The sequence below is a fragment of the Anas platyrhynchos genome, chromosome 5, assembly GCF_047663525.1.
Source record: "Anas platyrhynchos isolate ZD024472 breed Pekin duck chromosome 5, IASCAAS_PekinDuck_T2T, whole genome shotgun sequence".
Taxonomy (NCBI): Eukaryota; Metazoa; Chordata; class Aves; order Anseriformes; family Anatidae; genus Anas; species Anas platyrhynchos.
In genome coordinates, this window is record NC_092591.1 from 28,828,659 (window position 1) to 28,853,381 (window position 24,723).

At 39.3% G+C, this 24,723-nt stretch overlaps 1 protein-coding gene and 1 long non-coding RNA gene across 11 annotated transcripts in view; one reads left to right on the forward strand and one right to left on the reverse strand.

Moving 5' to 3' along the window:
* The window catches only part of KCNQ1 (potassium voltage-gated channel subfamily Q member 1), a 408,405-nt gene that overhangs the window by 328,581 nt on the left and 55,101 nt on the right, over nt 1-24,723 (forward strand). The gene's annotated exons all lie outside the window — the stretch shown is intronic.
* Nucleotides 21,876-24,723, reverse strand: part of LOC110352760 (uncharacterized) — a 79,614-nt gene continuing 76,766 nt past the window's right edge. For all 4 annotated transcript variants that reach the window (XR_011809618.1, XR_011809617.1, XR_011809616.1 and 1 more), the window contains one exon: nt 21,876-22,767. This is a non-coding gene — a long non-coding RNA (uncharacterized lncRNA). The remainder of the gene's footprint in view (nt 22,768-24,723) is intronic.

Here is a 24,723-nt window from a genome sequence, read left to right on the forward strand (position 1 = left end):
GTCACTTTGATTTAAAGGAACTTAAGTATATCCATGATCGCTTTGAGCCCCACTTCAGCTCACATCAAAGTGTGTGGAAAAACTGCCAATTAACTTTAAGGTTGTAGGATCATGACCTTGCTTCTAAGATCAGAAGTCAGAGCACAAGTAGCAAGTTAGGCAATGTCACACTTAAGTACAGTAGCACCTCTGTAGCCAGTAAAATTCAGTGAGCTGTATTGTGCACCAACTAGAGCCGCATGCTGATTAGAAACATGTATGTAGTTATGTTGGGAGAATTCTATTTACAGTTTTCATTTTTTTATTTTCTACATTTATTTTCAAAAGCTAGTTCAGAATTTTGCGCAACAAAGTATTAGTGCGGTGCTTCTTATTTAGCAGAAAAAAATACTTCGTAAAAATACATTTTACAATATATTTGTTACATTTAAAGTACTTTGGCTGAAGTGCTTAATTATCACTTCAGTAATCAGTCTAAAATTCTGCTGATTAGACTGTCCTGCCTCTTGCTGGAGTACTGTTTAAAATGTCTCTTGAGGTCAGTTGAGTATACATGGGAGCTGCTGCAGTATCTAGCTGCAGTTTGGAGGGCACACACCTTCATTTCACCTCTTTACCAGGGTCCCCACCAGATTAAGAGCCCTATGATATTCTGTACTTATGGATTTCTGTGCTGTAGGAGTGTTTGGCCAGAGAGAGGTTTACAGGGCATTGCAGGGAATGTATTTCGGGTAAAGAGCAATGGTGCACCTGGAAAGATGAGGGGTTTGACCATCTGAACTGCTTTTGCCATGAGACACCTCTCTTGCTCCAGGTGGACATTATGCAATGGCTTGCCAATCTCAGCAGTAGTTTTCTGACAATGTCTGCTTCAGGTTTTCAAATTTTCTTCTTTGAAAAGAAATCATGACTTGAAACATTGATATTACAGAGCTTCTCTTGGACTTAGTTTTGCATTTAGAGGGGGGAAAAATGAAATTTTGTGATCTAATTGTTACTCACCAGAAAAGTACAGAATCAGAGGAGTGCAAGATGATGACAGTCCAGATCACCCAATGGTGTAGAAGATCGAGATCAAGGAAGAAGGTAGAAGATCAGAGGTAGGCAGTCAGTGAGTGAAATTCTGAGATCTGAATCTGCAAGAGGTCATGTGCTTTGATTTGAATGCTGTGAAGTAGGAGAATTAGGAGCATGTATGCATATTCAACACTTGTAATGAGGTATACTTTTACCATAAAATAAATGGTCTCAATAGTCTTTTTCAACTCAATAATATCAATAGTGTCAATAGTCTTTTTCCCCAGTCTGAATTTTAGTGTGTGGATTCATGGACATTTCTTTGCAGGCATGAAAACTGCAAGAGTTCATGGCCACGTTTTCAAACTCTTACTGGACAGATGCTGCATCTGAAGAGGTGCAATACAGCTTTAAAAGTTTTGGTCTCTTTAGTGATGTGCGATGCTAACATCAAAAAGTCCCGCACTTGGTCTCGATATGCTTTCCATTAAAACTCCTTGGAGGTCAAATGGTGCCAAATTGGGTCCCAAAGGCACAGAACAGAAGAACTCACTCAAGTTTACACAATACAGAAATGCTTTCTGCATATGGCTTTACACCGAAAGCTTACTTTGAAATATTTTTCCTCACATAAAAATTGCTGTTTTTCTTTTTTTCTTTTTTCTTTTTTCTTTTTTTTTTTTTTTTAAAGCACAGTCACTTCTAAGGAGCTGGGTGATTTATTGTTTGTCCTGTACTTTTCCTTTGCTTTATAGAATATTTAATTAGCAAAGGTCCTTCTGTTACTGCACCTTGTGAAATGAGTTCAGGATCCCTCTGACAGCTGCCGTTTTTTATACCCCGCTACGATTACCTGCAGCAAATCTCTGCTGCTCAAGCTTGCTTTTCTCTGATCAGACTCAGGCACGAAAGGAGGTGCAGTCTTCCAGCCTAGTCCTTGATTTTTTTCGAGGAAGCCAGATGGTGTGTGCCACATGTAATTTGTGTCAGAACTAGTTAATACTGACCTGCTGCAGCATTTTTTTCGTATATGGTGGATCTCATCTCATAAGAGTCTATGTATTTCACAGCTGTTTTGGACAGTAAGAAAGAAGCAGGTACTCAGTCATGGAGACTCAATAATACAGCTCTATTCCATGCTAGCACTGTATAAATAGTGTATACCTCAGTGTGGTTAACGTTAAATTCTTTCTGTAATACCGACACGGACAATTTTCCTGAGAGATGGAAGGAGATGGTGCTTCTCTCCCCCTCTGGCTCCCTGTGGATGTTCAGTAGCTGCATTGTCATCTGGTTAATCACAGTCCAGGCATAAAACTGATTGGTTTCAATTGAACAAAATCTGTGAAATTAAGCTTTGTTTTCATTAAATATATTATGAATGCAGTATGATGGATGAGAATTAATTCCAGTGCAGCTGAAAAGATCATTTTAAAAGACAGAGAACCACAACAAAGCAGAAGCACAGGTGAAATATGTGGTTTGCTTCATGGCTGAAGTCGCATCAAGGCATGGTATATTCTTATGTGACAGCATCCTTTTCAGAGGAAAAAGCAGGAAGATTAAATAGAGGGAATGTTGTAACATGTGTTTAATCTACTAAAGTAGGTTCCTCTCCTCAGTAAGATGCACTTTGATGAGAAGAATTTTAGATCATTTCAGATGATAGAAAGTGAAATGTTCATGGCAGAGACTACAAAGCAGCAATGTTCCTTTTGCAGGTGCTTGAGCATCACTATTTATTAGTCATATATCACAGAAAAGTCCATTTTGGTAACATAAATAACTGATTATATGTTTGCAAAAGCAGAGCAAAGTTATAAAACTGATTGTAGTATTGCTCTGTGGTACGTCTAACATAGCTCAGACTAGCAAGTGCGTACATCTCTTAGTTTCAAACTTATCTGCACTTTATTAGCTGAAACATTGCAATTTTTGGAGCAAATTTATATCATCTCAATTACTTAAAACTTTAAGAGCCTGCAGAGTTGTATTGGACTGCTGTATAGGTAAAACAATTTTCTACCAGTTTTGGTGTTATAGTGAAATACATTAAACTTTGTTGTCCCCTTTCCCTCACCCAAACAGAAGCAGTTCCCCGCTGTGTTAGGCTATATTTTAAAAAAATGACAATATTAAATCCCTTCTTTGAAACATTTTGCAAACTTGTAATTTTATAAGGGAGTAGAATAAATTGAAAGAGCACGTTAATAAATAAATAACTGTTGATAGAATCAAAAATGAAGATTTTGACCCCTAAATCAGTATTTCACTATACTGTTGAAGTCAATTTGAATTACCTTGGTAGTTGTGAAAAGCTGACCACGTACAGTGTGATGAATTGTTTTGTTATTTATGAAGTTAATGTGTAGGTAACCTCAAATTCTTAATCGCATTTAATTTAAACTCAGCCAACACCTGTAACTTTTATCAGATTGTGAATTCAGTGTTCGGTACACCTTTGTTTCCTGACTACCTTTCAGTCTAGTTTGTGTGCGTAAGGACTTGAGGAATTGCCTATGGGGTTAATGCTGTAGGTGGTTTGTACCAGATGGGGAGGCTGTACACATAGGTGTTTTTCTATCATATTGATAGTTCTGAGGTTTGACTGCAATACCATGAAACATCAGGAGCCACTATATAAATGATTCAAAGTCAGTAAATGAACAAAACGCTGTAGTAGATTTTAATTTCACTTTAGAGCTTTGTAAAACACTCCCACAGAGGAAGTCAGTTACACCTGCATCTACCTGGCAGAACGTGGTGGTGGTCCCCTTTGCAGATAAGCTACCTTTATCTGCATATATTTTTGTAAAGCAGATACATATAAACTGTACACACATGCATATATATTTATTTCAAGAATTGAATTGAGAACATTTGCGAGAGTTGAAATTAGATCTTGCTTCCAAAAAATCTCTTTTTAAATCTTATGGCTTTGTTATGGTTGCATGTTTTATGTTACATGAATTACGTCCTTTAATGTGAATATCTGGAAGATACATTCACCATCGGATTTAACTTGCATTTTGGAATGTCCACAGAAAAAGGATCAGCAGAGCAGTAATAAAAACCAGGCATTTACTAAATTTCTTTCTGACACATCTGTGAGCAGTAAAGAGACACAGGGTTTTACCAGCCCCGAACATTCAATCATAAGGGAAACTTTACAAGGGCAGCAACAACAGCGCTGTGAAAACATTCCCTGAACTGCCACAAACTCTGTACTTACTACTGAAATCCTTAGATAAATATTGAATGAAATTTCTTATTGCAAGGCATGTCAGAGTAAAACAAACACACTTTCATATCCACTTTTTTCCACCTCAGAGGTACATCAGGTGACACAGAGGCATGTTAATTGAAGCTGATGTTTAAAGGCTTGATTTCCAGGCTCTGAGTTGCTACAGGTGCATCTCTTGTGGTTAATGGTAACGAGGGACTGAGGTCGTCAACACAGCAAAAGAAAACATCATGAATATACAAAATCTGTGTATGTGGCCACATACAGCTTCTGTATTTTTCTCTTTAGCTTAGCATCTCTCAAATGCTGACAAGTTAATTGAAAGATGGGGTCTGTTTTGTGTTTTGACAGTATTAGAAAAGGATGTTTATAAGAGAGGCACTAAAAGATGCAGACATCCCCTTAGTTTGTAAAGCTTCAGTTCTGCAGGCCTAGGTAAGCAGTGTTTTCACTTCTTGGGATGAGGAATGTTGTATTTATCTTGGGGTAAATTTTATTTCTCGGGTTTGTTTGTTTGGTTTGTTTCATCAAATTCTCTGACAGGATTTTCAGTATCTCAGAATTCCGGTACATTTTTGTCTGATGCAGCATGAAAATAACATTACAAAATGGAAAAGTGTGTATTGCAATACCAATACGAAAAGGTTTCCTGTTTTTTAGGCACATTAATTCCAACTGCATGTATTGAATCAAATCTGGAGTGAATCTGCACATGGAAGGCTTTCTCTGTTCTTTTGCCTTTGTCCTTGGGAAAGCCAAAGTATAAGAAAATTACCAGAACGTTGATTCTGTGCCCAGAACGTTTAAATACGCTTAATGCCAGGAAAATCAACTATGCACATCAGCAGGATACCAACAGTTGGTCAGATGGCAAAATAGCTAACTGTTTTTACCAGCAAGTCAGGCTGTGGAGAGGTATGGGGTTTGTTTATTTATTTATTTCATTTTATACAAAGATCTTTAGACAATATCCATACAGTTTCTGAACTCCAGGGCAGAAGGGATTTTAGCAGTGGTATTATTAGACTGGAGGCAAGTCATACAATGGCAGAAAATAAGGTCAGAAATAGAAAAGCAGTAAATGTTGTTCCTGTGCATGGTGATGTGGATTTTTGGAGAACTCCAGCAGTTTTGATTCTCGATGACTGCTGGGAGTGTGCAGGAGGTACAGGGGGCTGAGAACCACCGCACTGCCTCCCGTTATCACTTACCTCAATTTTGTATAGGATATGCCACTACTAGACTCAAAGCGAAGCATTGGCCTGGTTCGGGTGTGCCCCAGCAAAATGCTCACTGCACACTGAAGGTTGTATTTGTCCCTGTGGCGCTGGTGTGGTGCTTCAGGTCAGCCTGCTGCTTTCTGTCTGACAGGATGGTGCTTGTAGCAAGGCCCTGAACCTGAAGTGGCCAGTTAGTAAGAGTGCTAGAAAACAAGTTTCTACTCCAAACTTGCCTCTAGCTTTCAGACTCATACTTTCCCTTAGCAAACTGATTTTTCAGGGCTCTGGAATAAATGAGTTCTACAAGGGATAGTTTATTTAGCATCATGCCTGTCTGCAGCCTGCAGTCTCTCACCAGTGCCTAAATCAGGTTTTCAGTGTTAGGGCAACTGCCTCCTGGCTTGTCCCTGCTCATTGTATGTCAAAAGATACAGCAGTCAACTGAGTAATAGCAGCCTGCCAGGGAAATACAATGATTTGAAAAGGAATTTTGTATTAACTTAAGAAAAAAATAAGGCTCTAAAGTGAGGTTACGTTTTGTTTGGTTTGGATGAAGACAACAAATTTAAAACTTTTTTGTTACCGTTTCCATATTGAAGTCTGTCAAAGTATCAAAGGCTAATTTTGAAGATTTGTAAGCAATTATGTGGTGATGATATGATAAACAAAAAACATGACTAAGCTGTGTGGGCAATAAAAGGACGAGGTGAACTCTTCTGTTTGGTTTCCAGGTTGGTCAGAGAGAAGTAATTGCTGTGTTGCCCAAATTAGAAACCAGAACTCGGGTTTTGCTGTGCTTAACCTCAGCTACGCCCATCATGTCCTCACGGTGACCTCCCCATTTGCTTATGAATAATAGCTCATCAAGGAGCGAAGCAACCATTTTATTCCGAATTCACTAATACAGTGCACATTTACTAACATCAAAGCAACCACTAAAGAAAGCCAGGCAATACTACCAACCACATGGAGAGGTTATGTTTCTGTTAAATGTAGCTCCAGGTAATGATGCTGAGTTTTCTCCAGTGAGGATTCTTCTGCTCGCGTCTTCTCTGTCCAGAATAAGCCTTAGTTCTCAAAGATGTGCAATTTACCTGTTTTATTCTTGCGTGTATCTGAAGAAAACAAAAGTCCCAGGCAAGTGTTTGGTTAGCAGGCAGCTGAGTGCCACCTCACTGCCACTGAGGCCTGCATGCAGTTGTGCTCCAGTGCTGGCCGTGCATGGGAGTCTCAAGGCAAACAATCTCCGTTTTTTCTGTGCAACCAAGGTGATGATACTTTCCTTGCTTTTTAAAGCACTTTCTAGTCTGCAAATGAAAAAAGCTACCCCCCCAAAAAAAAAAATATATATATATGTATATATATATAAAAAGCTAAATACTTAACTGCTGCTCATTCTTTTTAAGCTATCTTTAAAACTATATAACACCACATTCATCACAAAGCTTTTGAAGGCCAAGGCCATTTTACATCATGGTAATAACAAAGAGTGCGTGAATGAGTTTTATTTTTAGATTAAGGGTAGATGGGTGCTGACATCTGTTAGTGTTTACTGAGAACATAAAAATGAAAGCGACTAAACATTTTGTAGCACTGAACCTACCTTTGGCAATAGGAAGGCAAAAAGAAACTTTCCAGCTGGTGTGTAGCTCCCACTGAGTACGGGCTGTTTTTAGGCTTCTTGAGGATTTGGCTCCAGGAGATTCAGAGATAGTGAACATGTTCTCCAAAATTTTTTAGGTAAACAGATAAGTGCTCAAAGACAGTGGCAAAAAGCAATTTAGCAACAGTACAGGAAGACAACTTCAGGCTCCTTGGGTTTTGTTATCCCTAAGGAACTGTGCTTTAGAAAATTGGACTTCAATATGCATGGCAAAGCCGTGGTCAGGCCCTACTCAATCAGACATCACTGGCAAAATTCCTGTCTAATTCAGCTACCAAAAATAGGTCACAGAGCTGAACACATAAAAATTCAGGCATATTTTGGAAAAGTACTATAAAAAGTACCTAATATAACATACTATGTCTTTACCGATCTATCACTGCTTCTGTTTCAAATCTCTGCCTTCCTGTTTTTTCCACTCTCAGTGTCCCAAGGACCAAGAAAATCATACTAAAAAAAAAAAAAGAACAAACAGACAAAAATCTGATAAATATGTTAAAGCTGCACCTTCTTCCCCTGGCATTTCTGGATTCTCTTGCCAATGCAGTTTGCTGTTTGATTTGGGTATTTCTCCATGACCTAGATTTTCTGTTTTGGCAAGCACTAAAAAGGAGGGAAAGCCCATCAAAGTAACGATATAGCAGCTTTACCCGCTCTTTTCAGGAATGTTTTTCCAGCCCAGCTGGTAGCTTTGGACAAGAAGAAAGGCTCAAAGGAAAAGGCTCAGACCAAGTGGTCTTCCAGCCTCTGGTGTGGCCTTGGGAACTGACATATTCTATAACAATATTTACTACTTTTTTTTTTTTTTAATTTTGAATTGAAAAAGGAATGTTTATAGAAGAGAACTTTCTTTCTCCGTACCTACACATCCTTCTGGCTGGGAGAAACAAAAGGCACCTGACTGGGAGAAGAGTCAGAGAAAAAGGGAGAGGTGGTGGATTTACAAAGTAATTGCAGCTGTACATAAAGGTAGCCTAGCATTTCATTTCCCCATTTATAAATATTGTGAGGTTTCTTTTTTAAAAGCATTGAAATGCTGCAATATTTATTAAAAAAAAAAAATTGTGTTTGCTTGGGTTCAGCCCATCCTTTGCTGTGCACTCAACTTGCATAGAAAAGCACCCCCACCTTGGGAAGGTTGGGGGGGTGGGATGGCAGGCCAGCCCCTGCCCCACTGCCTCCTAGCTGTCATTCCACCCAGGGGCTGTAATCGCAGGAAATAAAATCAACAGGAATGTTACACTAGTGTGTGTACATACCAGTCATCCAAGTGACTTATTTATAGTCTGAGCCCTAATGTCTGTTCATTAAACTCTCACAGACCCCCCCCTCCCCTTCAAGCTATAAAAGCCTATTTAATACTCTGTATTTCTCCAAAATCAGCAGCTCTCCAGACCCTGTTATGACAAAAACTCCAGCTCACGCTCCTGCAGCCCGAGCTTTGGCATTATTAGTTTCCCCAGCATCGCTGTTGGGGATCAGTGCACAGCTCGAGGGCATTGTTTGTTTTTCATGTAAGAAAATACAGTAGCATTTCATAAAATGGATTGAGCTGAGGCGGCACAGTGACGGGTTGTTGGAAGCACTGCAGCAGTGCAGGCTGGAACATCGTTAACCAAGGCACATAATACATCACTGTCCTATTTCACAGCCAGTGAAATGAGAGGAGCAAAATGAAAGGATCTTAAAACGCCATGCTTGATTTTTGGTAGTTCTTGTCCAAAGAAACTAAAGCTTCTGGCTTTTGGAAGGCTGGGGACAAACTAGATGGGGAGGGGGTACAGAAAGGAGAGCCTGAGAGGACAAAGAATCAAAAATGACTCTTGGTTCAGACTTTAAATCGGTAAATTGAGTAGCTCTTGTTGTTTTCAGACAGGTACAGAGGGGTATTTAGGTACCTAACTGCTGTTGAAATCAGGTGGAGACAGCCACTTGATTATGTTTCAGAGGTTAGTGTTAGACTTCTAGAGAAGGATTTTGGAGACACTTAACTTCACTTCTTGATACAGCAAGTATGTTGGAGGCTTTTGTCTCAAGGTCAGATTTAGAGATATGCCTCTTCTCTTGTTCAGGCATTCAGCTCCATTTCTTTACCTGTCACCTGCTGAAGCATAGTCAGCTGCTCTGCACTGCTCACTGGGCTGGTGCTCCCTGTTGGGAGCTCAAACCTGGACATACACTGAGGAGTTTTCAGCCAGGATATGCAGCACCATGAAACACCATCAACTAGTACTTTGTCTTTTCTTGAAATATATGCAATTTTATTTATTTATTTATTCAGTGAAAAGGGGTTAAAATGTTATTACCTGCACAAAGAAAACTCAGTTTAAGTTTAGGGAGAGTGTTTTCTTTGACTCTGTTTATTGACAAAATATGTCTTAGTCACATGGTCTGAACTTTTGGGTAGACCTGTGCGGTGTCAAGAGTTGGACTTGATGATCCTTAAGGGTCCCTTCCAACTCAGGATATTCTATGATTCTAAAATCTTTGCTGCCCTTTGTTCTGCAACAGTGACAGGTAAAACACATTTCAAGTGCAACAAAAATATCTATTTTATGTTAGTAGCAATCCATACTAGAGCGTTCCTCTAAGATTTTCTGAAGCTCCTAAATGCCTAAAAGAGCTGCTATTAGTTTAGCACAGGGCTGTGCCAGCCATCTGTCGTGGCTGATATCATTACATATCAGTGGGGACTGCATATTACAGAACAGGGAGCAAAGCTCTGGCATAACACAGTTTCCCAGTAGAAACTATGGAAAGCCAGAGGCTGCATCTTTTTGGACCTTTAAAACCGCTTAGACTGAAGTGTTGAAGCTCATACTGCAGGGCCTTATTGCAAACCTACCTACAAAACCACAGAGGTGTAAAAGTTTCCTTATTCTTTGGGGGCAGAAATCAGGATAAAGTCAGTAGGCCTTTAGAGAGTAAGCAACCTCTTTGTGACTTCAGAGCACAATATTTTCCCATAATAAATTTGCATTGCAAATGAAACAACTTGAAATATGTGTCTCCAGGAGAAGTAGAAGGAATATACCTTATATGTATTTGCATTTCAATAGCAGCTAAAATATGTGGTGCAGGTCTTCTGGTTGCATCTGGCTCTCTTGGATAATCAGAAGCCCAATGCCCAGAGGAATTGCTTTTGAAGGGAACGGTTCACAGCTGGGTCAGGAGATTAGCAGTTTCACAGGGACTGACTGCTGGAAGAATTGCAGTCGGTTTGGGCTCACGGAGTAAAACGTTGTGCTGCGTGATTATGTTTCTGAATGGTCAGTTTTTGTCTGTTTTACCCAGGTGAGTGCCATCCTGATGCTGTTCAGTTAAACAGCATTAGTGTCTGTCTTTGAAAATACCATTTTATTTCCTTCACTACTTTGTGTGTATGCTTTACTGGCATCTGTTCTGTCTTCCCAACCTCTTCAGCTGAAACAGGAATAGCAGCAGGTAAAGGACAATTAACAGCAAAGTACACCACAGAACACATTAGCAATTTGCAGTTACCCTGCAGTGATATCCACCAGCCAGACTTTTGCATTTGTCTGGGACTATGTCCTGCAGGAACAACAGAGGAAGGGATGATGAAGGTGATAGGCTATGAAATTATACGTCTACAATTCACTGGAATTCCTAAAGATGTGTTGAGGCACAGAAGCATAGATTGCCAGCAGGCATGTTCATACACAAAGATACAGAGAATTTTGTTCAGGCATGCCTAAACTCCTTGTGATAATAAAATATTTAAATCCAGTGAGTGTGCTCTGTGCCTGAATCATGCCAATATTTCATATTCAGAAATGTTTTAGCTTGCTTATTGTTCCTAATTTTTATTTTTATTTTTTATTTATTTTTTAAATAAAAAGATACCAGAAACAAGGAGGCATACAGACCTTCAGCCCAAATCCTTCCTGTCTCATCACAAATCATGCCATGGCTTGTTCTTTTCTGTGAAAAAAAGTCCATCTGAAAGTAATAGCTGAAGTGTAATTTTTGTTTACCAACTTCTTGCCAAAATATGTGTTATTCCTTTAAAAATACAAAGCATGTCAAAAACAAACAACATAAATTAGAATTCTATTTGAATTGTAGCTACTGACATTTAATTAGGAGATGTACAGTGTGCTCAGAAATGCTGTGAAGTAGTTATTTCTAAAATTTTCTTCAGTATAGCATGACAATTGTTAGTGTACAGATAAACTCAAAATGCTGTGCTTCATCTCTGGATGTAATCCATTGCTACTTATTATCTATCTTTATTTTGTTCCTGTACTTGGTTGCTACACAGATTCTTTTACTTTGTCCTCGTTAGTACCCACAAACACATCCTTCATGAACATTGCCAGTGTTCTTTGTTATCAAACACAGATGTGGAGAAACCACCGAGATTTTCTTGATTCTTTTTCAGTCATTGGAAATTTCTTTGTTGTTCTTTTTGGTTCCAGTCCAACTCTGTAGGAGTCAGTGATTGTCTTTCCACCAACTTCATTGGGATTTGGATCTTGTCTTTAATAGTTCCACTAAATTCATTTTATTTTCAGCCTTCAAGTATGTCTTAAAGTTATTTTATTTTAAAATGCATTACTATTTGCCATTTGACCTTCATGTATTTTATGTTTTTGAATGCTTTCTTTATATTCCATAAGTTGCTTCTTGTAAAATTCAGACACTGCTGCAGTCCTTTGCCCAGCCGCTCAACCTCTCACACTCTCACTCTCTTTTTCAGAACTCTGCTTTCACTCAGCTGACAATAATCTACTTATCATTGGTCCTTATGGGTTTTAGTTTTAGGTTTCACTGTGCATACATGTCCCCCAAGCCAACTCTGCCACCTTTTTCAAGTTCAGCAAATTTTGTCTACTGGACCTCTTTGCAAGTAAATGGCGTAAATTTCTTTCATCAAAAAAAAAAAAAAATTAATCAAATCAGGCCATGTATTCACAATCATTTCAGACAGTGAAATTTAGAGCCTTATTAAATATTAGTCGTGTTTTCCAAGTGACAGGCTAGCAGTTCAAAATAATTTTTTTTACTAGGCCACCTTCCTTTTCCAGGTTAACGTGTATGTGGCTCCCCATGTTGCTTTTTGTCATTGTTTTTATTTTTTTTCCAATCAGAAGTGTTGTTTTTATTTTCCAGTATTACAAAACAGAATTTAACCTTTTGAATCTTAGATCTATCACTGCTGTCACTTAACAAGTCTCAGTGCTAGCATGTATTTTTTTCTGATGTGCCATCAAATGTGCATTCAATCTTCTGAAGTAGACTCCTGGTATTCTGAAAGTCACCTTTCTTCATGTACAACAGTGGTATTAGGAGGATTCAGTCATACTGGTGTCCTTGGAAATGTCACCCCTAAATCCTTCTGCCAACCATCATCCAGTTTTCATATCCATATTTATTTTTTTTTTCGTGTCTTAGTGATTTTCTTGGACCCAGTAATAGTGAGTAGTTATTAAAGCAGTGCCTAATCAACACAGTTAACCTCTGTAAAAACTGTTCTTTCTGGGTCCTTCTTTCAGCAGCTTTAACAAGCCTTGTTGTGTTTTCCTTTTGTCCCTACGTAGCTGAAAACGAATTTGATAGTTCTAAACCTCAATAAAGGGAAGTCCCCCCTAGGTTACCAAATACTTCTGCATTGTTCAAAAGCCAGATCTCCTCGGCAGTGCCCAGGAGCAGATGCAGAGCAAGAAGCTGAGAGACCGATGCACCATCTGATGTAAGAGCAGGAAAAGGCTATTCTCCTACTTCACTCATGGCAAATGATGTCACCTGCACCAGCTCATCTGTGCTGGGAGGGATAGGCAAATGCGTTAACTTGCAGTATTATGGGGATCTGTGAAGGATCTGGAAAGGAGCTGTGATACTACACAGGAGAAGTAAGTACAGGCAGTACCATGGCAGGGTGAAAAAAAAAAAAAAAGAAAAAGGGAGGAGGGGAGGGAGGAGAAATGAGATCAGCCTTGTTCCCAGTCCTGGTGGACACAGCGCAAAAACCTCAGTGACAATTCAGTTATTTGTTCTCCTAACAGTGTCCTTACTATTGGGAAGAGCTGTACACAGTCACTCTTCCATCACGTGGTCAAGACAAGCCCATGAAGCTTTAAGGGGGAATTTGGCTGCTGTTATCCAGGCTTTCTCTACCCTGGGTACAAACAGGGCAAGTGATTTCATTCTCCAGTGCTTTTGGTCCTGTATCTTCCATGAGCAGGAAATTAATACAAAAATGGAAAGTAGTTTGCCATTAACATGGCAGTGATTATCCAAGGGCCAGACTCGGCATCCATTGAAGTCAAAAGGAAAAAAAAATTTCCATCGACTTCCAAGGGCTTTGGCTCAAGGCCTAGGAGAACCTCTTCACATTTCTGAAGATTGCTAGGCTACTGAAAAAATAATGTACGTACAGTGCTTCAGTGTACATATGTTGCTTTGATTATTTCATGAATATCACGTGCTTTGATGTTGGAGGCTACATAAAGACCGCCAAAAAAGATCTGTTAACTAATGACTGTGTTTATGCTGTAGTAGGCAAATGCTGAAACTGAATTTGGCCTTTTTCCCCTGGGACTGAATCCAAATAAATGTCATGAAGTAACTGCACAAACAGCACTCACTGGAAAAAAAAAGGTCTTTGTTTCACTAATAAGCTCTTTTAAGGAACAATGGATACAGTTTCTCAGTTTTCTTTATATCTGACAAAATAAAGCAGGCAAGAATTCTATTTTAAGGCTGTTTGAATGAAAGCAATGAAAATTGGTTTGCTTAACAAAGGTAACTTGACTAACTATTTGTTGTGGTTAGGGAGATGTGAGAACTCTATGAATGTTTCTGGAATCCTTAAAAGAATGCATGCAGTGTGGAGGTTTGCTTGTTTGTTTGGCTGGTGAGGGCAGTTGGGCTCCAGCACAGGATTTGTGCAGGGCAGATTATACAGGCCAAAATACATTCCAGAGTTGCGAAGTTGTCAGAGGATGCTGATGTTAAGTAATCTACGAGAGTATGTCTTTCAGTGGGATGTTACACCATAATTTAGTTTGCTTCCAATTGTTGCTGTTTTCTGTTATTTGTTTGTAGCTTTTCAGTGTCTATACTATGGTCGGGGGGTCGACTGCACTTCTAATCAAATGTGCTGGATCTAGGTGCCTCCTAAAGTCAAATTGCTCACACTGGAGGAATTGCTAAGTTTTTACCCATGGACAGACTTCTCCAAATACAGCCATGTCCCCAAAGAAGTTTGCTCTTCCCCTGCTAAAGGCTGCCATCCTCCCTCCCATCTGCTCTCACAACAACATGTGTAGGAGCTCCCTCATCTGTTTTAAGCAAAATCAACTACATTTGGTTTGCTAGTCATTGGTCTGCACCAAGATGACTGGCTCAGCCTGAAGCCAGTGGTGTAGGAAATGTTCGTGCAAACTGTTCAATGAGCACATCAGTAGGGGTGATGCCTAATGAGGAGAGCAGGGAATGGTGCTGAGCAGCTGAGAGTAGCAAGTTCTTCCAACTCACAGCGGGGGCCCGAAGAGGACATCTGTTCATGGCTTCTGTCTACAGCTCGTTTGTAGGTCTGACCAGAATGCTTCTGGCAAAAACCAATTCCTTCGGGGGGGAGAGGGGGAAAAAGTGGTCTAAACATTTTCTACAGGGAAATGTTAATTTGAGAGAAATTCCAACTAGAAGTGAAATCGTACCTCTAGTGAAGGAAACGGGAGTTTTCCATTGAGATCAGTGGAGGTGTGATTTAACATGAAAATACCCATTTCAGGATTTCTCACAGAAAACTGCTTTCTAAATTGCAGATTACAAAGGGGTATTTATTGACCTTTTTTCATGAAATAACCTGGTTTCTCCACCAATTCTAACAGCCACCATTATAGTGCTAGAAAAAGCAAAGTACGTTTTGCTGCCATTCACCCCTATGAAGACTTCAACACAAAATTCTCACAGTAGAATTTGACCCTAAATATTTAAATGGTAAACTGTATTGAAGTGGATGAGTACAGCAGTAGCCACCAGTCCCAGTGCACAACCAGTAGTGGCAGGTAAGCTCATTTCCACATGGCTCACCTGCTGCAAAGCCTGGGGAGCAAGATGCTTGCTGCCTGTTTTCTGCAGCACAGGAGATTTACACTTGCTATCAACTCCAAGGCACTCAGTTTGCTGCCCACTGCTTTCACTCCTCCTAGCACATGGTGCCTCTGAACACAAAGCCCTGGTGTGAATGCACAGGTGTGTTAGTATCCTAAGTATCCTGTATTTCTTTAAATGACTACTACACTGTGGTGGGGAGGAGTACATATTTTCCTGTCTGTGCTCACTGTCATTTCTGATTTCTTTGTCCTGCAAATGTAATTTTTAAAAAAAGCTCATAGCACACTCATTACAACATTAAACTTCAATAAATATCTCTCAGCAGATATTTAATGATAAGTAATTTGACAATCTGTTGTTGCTGCAAGACTATCGAGGGAGTTTCAAACAGTATGCAGTAGATCCCCTCCTGGACCTGTGGAATTTCTTTCTCTACAATTATTCCTCTGTGTTGCTTAAAAACATTTTTGGGGAAAATTGCATATTCCATATTTAGAGTATGCCATCTCTTGTTTCTTCAGACAGGTGAAAAACATAGATGTTCATGAAGGCATAAATCCTGGGTGTTTAATCTTTCCAAAGAAATACAGTAGTTCTTGTACAAGGAGGAAATCATGAAAAAAATCACTAACTACTGAAAAAGCACATAATATCTCAATATCCCTATTTATATAAAGAGTCAGAAGCTGTTTGCTTTATAGTAAATAATACAAGGAACTGAGTTTTTATCTCCTCCCCTCCAGATTTCAGTAAATAGCAGTCTCAAAGTGAAATTGTCTTTAGCGTTAACTGAGAAGTCATGCTGTGATGCCACAGTCGTAAGGATGCTTCCAACTTAAGTATTGCACTGCAGAATAAGCAAGAAATATCTTATAAGTAGTGCTTGTTAAAAGAGGAAAGAACATAATTTAAGGATCAGTATATAAATATGTTGTAACTCTTTTTTTGAATTTATATTGCTTTTCCTAAATGTACTAAAACTGTAAAATAATATCAGTGGAAAATTGTAGCAGAATGATTTGTTTTCATAGTTCATTTATAGTTAATTTCCTGTACGAGTAATACAGGGAAAATGATTTAGCAGTGAGTCTAGTGTGAATTCCTTACAAGAAACCAAAAGATAAATAGCTTACTCCCTACTGCCTAAAGGTTTGAGAGTGTGGATGAACTGAATTAATGAAATCTTTGGACTCTTTGTGTGCTCCAGTATGGAAGGCATGACAAGTATTCCTCCGCTGTGCAGTTTACTTTATGTACGTGTTCTCCAAGAAGGCAGTCTGGAGAGAATACAAGACAAGTGATCTCCAGCTTTGAAAACTGCAGTCTGCTTTTAAGCTGTTTTAGGCCCAGCAGAAGGCTGTGGACTTCCTACCCTCTGTACTGGGGAAAAAACACACAGCTAAGATGTTTTGCAATCAGGTGAATGTGGAAAGGGCTGTTTGCTGGGCCCTTTCCTTTTCTACAGAGAAAGGTAATGGTGTCTTCTATATAGATGAGCTCAGTTGTGTAAATTCATCCTTCTACTTTCTTTTATTGGAGCCAGAAGGTTATTACTGGGGGGGGGTGGAGGGGGGAGCACTCTTGTATCTTAGTGCTTGACTGCTGTTCTGCTCAGATTGTTTTGTGCTTTCTTTGTCCATCTCTCGGCTGTTGCTCAGCTCCAGCATGCTGCCAGAATCCATTTCAGGGAAGGAAGAGAAGCAGGAAGGGGATAAACTTCTCAGCAGATCTTGGCAGGGTTTTTAGTTTGGTGTAATCTGACTCTTGCTTAAAAGAAATGTTAAACTATGTATAGGTGTTGCAGGGTGTATGTATAAATACCCTACTAAAATATATGTAAAGGGAGGTAGAAAATAATTGACACAATATATTCCACTCTTTTCTCATCAGCAGACTAATTAGAATAGCGAATACATATTGATGGTTCATGGCTGCTCCCCACTTTTCCTGCCCTCCAGCTGTCTGGTTTTGGATAATAATTTGCATTTCCTCCCAAACCTTTTAGAATATAAAAGATTTGAACCTCCTTGCTCCTGAGCAACTCTTAGTAGACAGGACTGGACTGAGCCTGCTGACCAGCTGCTGTTAGAGCTCTGAAAATCAAATAAATTCAACTCCCACTCATTTGCTTTCATCAGTTACATATGAGATACAATACAGATGGGATGGTCCCAATTATGAAGATCAGAGGAGCTACACAATTAAGCCTGCTTCTCTATTTCACTGATTTCAAAAAGTCAAATACATGTTATTCCTTCTCATCTAGTTCATAAATCTCTTCAATATTAGAAAATAGAAGTGTGAATTTAAATATTTAAATCAAAACAAGAAGTAAGCAAATGCATTATTGTGATAAGCTCCTAAAATTTTGCTGTAGATGTTAACTGTTGTTTTGTATTGTCTATTGAACAAGAGGCTCATATTGGTGACTGATGAAATGTGGTTGAAACTGTTGATAAAATAACCTTGCCATTTGGGTTTGTTCAGTTTTATCCACCCAGAAAACAAGGATCTACCAGGCTGGTATCACAGAGGGGAAGAGTTTAACAGTGTCAACAGTTTATTTAAAAGGATGCCTAATGATAAAGTGCGTTAAGAGATGTTACTTGTCTTCTTGGTGTGGTGGATATTGACTGTTGATTGAAGACAGGAGCTCAGTACTCACCATCTGATTACCAAGTCATTACAGAAGGACAAGGCTGAATGTTGAATTAAACTCAGTAAAATTAACTGTGTTTCCTTAGTAATACTTTCAGATGTGGTGATGTGAGTTATTAACATCCAGATTCATTGTTTAACTTATAGAGAGATGTTGGCATGGCTCTAGAAGGTGCCAAGAGGTTTAGCTGAGCAGCTGACAACTTTTGCAGAACCACAGTTGTACCTCTGGAAATCCTCTGTAACATTGCTAGAAAAACTGCTCTGGACTTGAATGGAGTAGGATCAGTTTCAGGTGCTGTTTATGTTCTTAACTGTCCCAGGAGTATGAGAAGGTTAGAGGAACTCTGTGTGAGACTGGCTGGGGATAGCAGTTAGGTGAGGAACCTGCCTGTGTATCTGCTTTGATGAATGGATGTCAGAATAGTCAGTGTCTTCAGCCATGTATACAGTCTTATTAAATTTATGGAAGTAGTTAGGCTGTGAGTAAGAAGTTCTTAATAGTTGATGTGCAAATAAATGCTGGCTGTTTCTTGATACAAGAACAGATGGCACTGATATTTGTAAATTAATTGAAATATTACAAATTAAGTTACCGATGACTTAGTAGTGAAGGTCAAGGAAACTTTGACAGGGTTGCATTTTCAGGCAGCTGGAGAAGGTTATCTTATTTGCACTGTTTCTACACATAACTGTAAAATGACTACTGCTGAAGTCCGTAACAGCCCTGCTTGTTTGTTTTAGAAATGTAAAACTTATATTTATGTTATAGTATAAAACAATACTTTAATGACTTTACAGCCAGGGAATACTTTAAGACCACATGCAGGGATGAGAGTGACCTGTCTGAAATGCTGTGTAGGGATTTCCAGAAGGGTTTGACAAGATCCCTGTTGAAGAATTTAAATCATCTCAGAAGGATCTCTTGGATCACCCACAGCTCTGAGAGATAGGAGGCAATGGGTGTGAATAAATGGCTTGCTTGCACTATGCAAGAGAGGTAGTGGTGGTGTATTCCCACAGGATTCTGGGCCTGGAGCTTGAGCTATTCAACATATTTATAAGTGATCTGCACATTGGTGAGCTGACAGTGTTTGCTTTTGATCCAAGACTATTCCAGCTAATGGCAATTAAAAACAATTGTGAGGAGCTGCATGATAATGAGTGGCTAGCAGATGAAATTCAGTGCAAATATACACAAAGCAAAGTATGTGGAGAGAAACATTCTTTCTGTGTTCAAGGATTGCTCTGATTTAGCTGGTACTACTCAGGGAAGAGATCAGGAGTATATGCAAACAACCATTTGCTTCCCAAATGCCCTATGCAGAAAAACTAGGAATGGAACAAAGAATGAAACAAACACTTAGAATGTAATAAATATCTTATTAATGTATTTCAGAACAAATGTAGATTTCCAAAGCATTGACATGGTGCAAGAACATAAGCCCAGCTTTATAAAATACTTGGATATCTGTGCAGCGGACATGTCAGGGCTTTGAGATGAGATGCATGGCACAGTGCTCTGAGACCAACAACTATTGTTGAAGGGGCAATGAGGGGTAGTATCTTGGCACACCACCACAGCAAGACTTGTCAGCAACCTCTATCCAAAAGGGCTTTTAATAAGATTTAGGATTTGCAGTGCTTAATTAAATAGTGGTGCTTGGTTTCCTGAACATATCTTAACATGATACTTTAGATGATGTGTTTAAATTTCAGGTACTGGTTTTATCCAAACATATACATTAAAGTGTTTGTACACCACATACATTTTCATTATATATGACATTTAGTGATGCGACTCAGGTCAGGCTGATGGTTGGACTTGGTCTTGGTGGTTTTCCAACACAGATGATTCTGTGCAAGAGGTACTGTACTGAACTGTACAAGAGGTGTTCTTTCTGGGATAGCACTGAGCTAGTGGCCAGCACGGTGCTGTCACTGGCCTTGAACTGCAACACAGCAAACTGAGATCTGTGGTGTGTTCAGTGCTACCCTGGTCTATTGCTGGAACACCCATAACTTGGAAAATAATGCTATGATTCAATGAAGGTTTTCCTCAGCAGTGCTTCTCAATAACTTTTTTTCTAAATTGAGTTGTTTAGTTGTGACCAAGGGCCCCTGGTGTCCTTACTGTCTTTTTGTGTAATTCCACCGTTGCAATCACAACTCTGCTTTCACTTTCTGTCTTCACTTGCGCTTTCCAAAGTATGTCCTAGCACGCTGGCAACAGCACATTTCAGTGGTAGTTGAAATGGTCCTTGTGTGTGTATGCACAGGAGTACCTGCAGGTACGGGGGAATGAGATGCAGAACAGAAGCAGCATCTGGGCACTCCTGGGGATTTGTTCAAGCAAGCAGGACACAAACAGGTCCATAACTAGTAGCTACAGGAGTTTATAATATCACTGGTGTGTTTATAGTGTAGCATGGAAGGTGCTATATAAATATCAATTGCTCTATTAGTATTAGTAATTACTTTTTATACCCTACGTTCACTTTATGCTCTTCATAAGAAAATACAACCAATGTAGACTACCTTAACCTTCAAGAGTCTACATGCAATTCATTCCAAGGGTTAACTGTGCTTGTAGTTTACTGTATTAGTCCCAGTTGTATTTGACATAAAAATGTTTTTATAGCACAACCAAATACCAGCATATTTGCGGTTGCAGTCAGATGTTTTTAACTATATTGGATATAGCCCACAATGGTTTCAGAAGATATTTCCATTGTTTTAGCCAGATTTAGAGAGGCTGGATTAAGCTATGGCACACCAAGCCCAGTGGTGTTTACATATGTCAGTATCAGTCTTAAAGGGCAAAGAATATGATGTTCCATAAACCTTTATACAGAAATAAATACCTCGCAGCAAAAATGTTTGTCTAAGATCAGTTACTATTTCAACTGTAATGACCTGCTTGGAGAAGGTCAGGGGCCAAATTCTTCTCTCATTTACCCTGGCGTAAATCCACCGTAACGTAAGTGTAGAATTTGGGCTCAGGAGAGTGATACTTTGGAGTTAATCTTCCCCTGACCCACAACATTTTAATGCAGTCCGTTCTGTTTGAGTTGTTAATTTAGCAAACCATTCCATGGATAAGATCCTGATAAACTACGTAAGACAAGAAATGAAGTCAATCAGAGCTTCGGGGCATAATGTAGTCCTCGGTAGAGCTTATTTTAATTGTCTCTTTTCAGAAAGATAACTGTGCCAGTGTTGATCTGCCAGAAGGGTTCTTTGGGTTGGAGATGTTACTGTTTAAACTGAATGTATATATTGGTAACTTACTGAAATTCTGGTCCAACTTTACAAGTGTACCAGTCCCCAGAAGTCCTCGGCTCATAACTGCCAATGCAAACAGCCCCCAGCTTTTGTCTGTCTTCTGAATTGTCGAACAAAAGCTATGGTTTATGTATGTTGCTAATTTTTGCAGTTAAGTTCCAGTTTTAAACTTTATGGACTTTTCCCATGTCATCTTTAACTTTCAGTTGCAATTGGTACTTCTGATCTTTACTGCTAGCAGGGAACAGCTTGTTAACAAATGATGATTTAATACCAATTTAAACATCAAAAACTGTTGTAGTGGTCATTAGTACTCTAGTAAGGCACATTTGTAACTCTTGCTTAGGCTGGCAGCCTCCTAACATTTCACCTGGAGGTGCCAAGACTTCCATCATGAATGTGAAGATAACCGATCATTTGAAGCACAAATTCATGTTAAGACATGGTCCTGCCTAGAAGATTTTCACATTATATATTTATTCGAACCCTGTTTGTTACCCTGGACAATGGGAGACATGATAGTCAGAAGGGCCAGTTTTGCCAGCCTTTGACATTGAGTAATACGGATCTGCTTGAATTTCTCCACTCAACCAGTACGTTAGTAGATGGTTTCTGTATTAAAACCTGATGTTTTTTGGATATGCATTGGATTAGCTTCTCTCAAATAACTGTTCCTGTCTAATTTGAACATTACACAAATACAGTAACAAGTGAGAGGACTTTTATTGTAGTTTTAATTCAACACAGAGCACAATATATATAACCATTGAAAACAGAACCACAGCTTGACAGACTCAGATCTGGCTCTTCCCTAATCCTGTGGGCTCTGTGCAAAGCTCTAATGGAAAAATACCCAGGAAAGGATGGGATGAGATGAAATCAAACTGTCTACAGTTCTCCGGAGATACTGCTCCACGTGGGGAGACCTGGAGTGGAGGGAATATCTACTGATGCTGAAGAAGTCAAAAGCTTATATCTGAGACTTTGGGTGCAGTATCAAAACTTTTGTTACCATCCAAAGTTCCATGTTGAAAGCTGCTTTTGAGCTCCCCTCCTCTCATCCTGGGAGCAGGACTTACTTCAGAGCCCTGCTGCCATTTAATGTTTAAGCAACTTTGCAAAAGAAGGGGGATTCTGGAAGTTTATGGTGGTGTTTGCCACCATATAAGCACCAGATGGTTTTCTATCCAGATGTCCTAACAGCTGCTGAAAAGGCACACTGCAGAAAATGATTACTTCCCAGTTACATGCAGTTCCTACACGCAGAAAAGATGTGGGAAGGCATTGGTAGAGCTAGAAGTGAAGGATGTGTTTTATTTGTTTAATTTCTCATCTACAGAGCAAAAATTGGGACTTTTATTGTTGTTCTTTGGGGCCACTAAAGATTACGGAGTTCCTTATTTCTTGTTTTCCAATCCCCTATTCCTAACAGCCAGGTTGAGCTCAGATGTGGCAGGGAGCACTCCCATGGAACCAGCTTCTGTACTTCAGTCAGACTGATTTCCACATGCTGCTTTGCAAAATGTGCCAGTCACACTCCTCTGAAAATCACACTGCTTCCATGCCTTTGATTTCTATTCCTCCCATGATGTGCAGAACTGCAAAATATAAACCAAGAGATAACGGCTGTGTACATCCGAACCTAAGTCAATTAAGTCAATGAAAAAAATCTGTTAACTTCAGTTAGACCAGGATTGTACCCTAATGTCTTTCTAAAGAGAAATGATGGCAAGATTCTGCACCCAAGACCCAATGTTACGTGACACTTAGCAGGCAGTGATATATTCCCAAAGAGCTGCAAAGAGTCTTCTGGTTCCCACCCAAGTAAGCCCACATATCTTCCTTTCACTGCGGTGCTCCATGGGAGAGGTTCTGGTTTTATGCATTTGTGCATCCAAGGAGATAATATAATGTTAGTTATCTCAAAAAGATACAGCTAGCTTTCCCATTTCAAAGTTGGCTGTCTAAAAGTGTGTCCTTGTGTGCATCCCAAGGTGCTGAGTAGTGCTAGCAGCTTTCCTCTGCAGTCAGGGAGCTAGCTCATGGAGTAAGGTGCTTGAGGTTGAATAAAAGTTCTGGGAAAGGCAACCTTGCCATGGTACGGTCTAGTTGGCACTGAAGGTGTCATCTGTCTGAATGTAATGGAATGGAAAATCTTCAAGGAATGTGTGTTTAGCAGCTAGCTCTATGTGAAATGGGCATGTGAATGGGGTATAGTTCCGTTCTGCAGCATGGGTGTGGTTTTGAGGCAGGTCCTTGTAATCAAATAGATTCAGTTATATGGTATTTCTTATTTATTTATTTATTTATTTTTGGCAGGGGTAGATATCTCTTGCAGCAGGATCCAGTCAGGATCAGGTCCTCTATTTATTAGGAGTTAATTAAATACAGGAAAAGTAGTTAATCTGGCTGAAGAAGTACAAAGCCCATAGCACATGGAAAATTGTTGTATATGTAAGAGAAGAACGTCCACCTTTAACACTATGGGTTGTTTGGTTTGTTGGTTTTTTTTGTTTGTTTTTTTGGTTTTTTTTGCTTTCAGAGCAAGCACTTGGGTTTTTGGAAGTTGCCTGAGCAAATAACCAATGACTTTTTTTTTTTAGCGAAATATTCGGCTACAATCATACTAGGTTACAAACTGTGCAGGTTTTTTTTGTTGTTGTTGTTTGTTTTGTTTGTTTGTTTGTTCCTTCAAAATAAATAAGAATTAGTGCTTGTACAGAAAATGTATTCTGTTCCACATGTACAGTGGTTGCTGTTGTTACCCATCGTATCAGGTAAAAATAAAACAAAACAACAAAAAAACACCATTCCAGTGAAAATTCACCCTCTTTAAAAGATTATTTATTTCTCTCTTGCCCTGTTAGGATGTCAATCCAGCTTCAGTTTCTGAATGTCCTAGTAGTGTAAGTACACACGTCTTCTGTCAAGTTCAATTAAGACTAGCTCAGATAGTAGTTGAGTGTTTTTCCATAGTAAATCATAACTTCTTCAAAACAAATTCTGAAAATGTTCTATGAGTATTACTCTGCATTTGGTGTTTGTTCCCTCATTGGTGTACAATAGTGTGGCTGTATCTTTTTAAAAGAAGTTTTGTTTAATTTTCTCTGCTGTTACTGCAGTTTCATTTTCGAGTGTACTCCCACATCTCCCTTTTCGCAGCGCACAGCTGGCTGTAGGCAAGAGTTTGTAGTCTCGAGTTTAGAACCAACATTGCTGAGGGAGGCAGCATGAGAATGACAAAAAGGAAGGGATGCAGTAGCAGAAGGCTTTATAACATGAAGATCACTGATTTATTTTGTCTAGACAACTGTATCTTGATAGTTTGATCAGGGTAATAAGGGAACGATATTGCTACATTGAGGTAAGGTGTAATTATGCTGTTTCCAGTGGGTAATTACAACTTACTTATGAACTGCCAAGCCTAACCAATTTGCTTACTGAGATTCCTTTGGCAGAAGAAGTCATGTGTGTATTTTTATGGGTCAGGTATATTAACTTCTGCTGTACGATATAATTATTCTGTATATTATACTTTCCGCTTATAGGCGTTA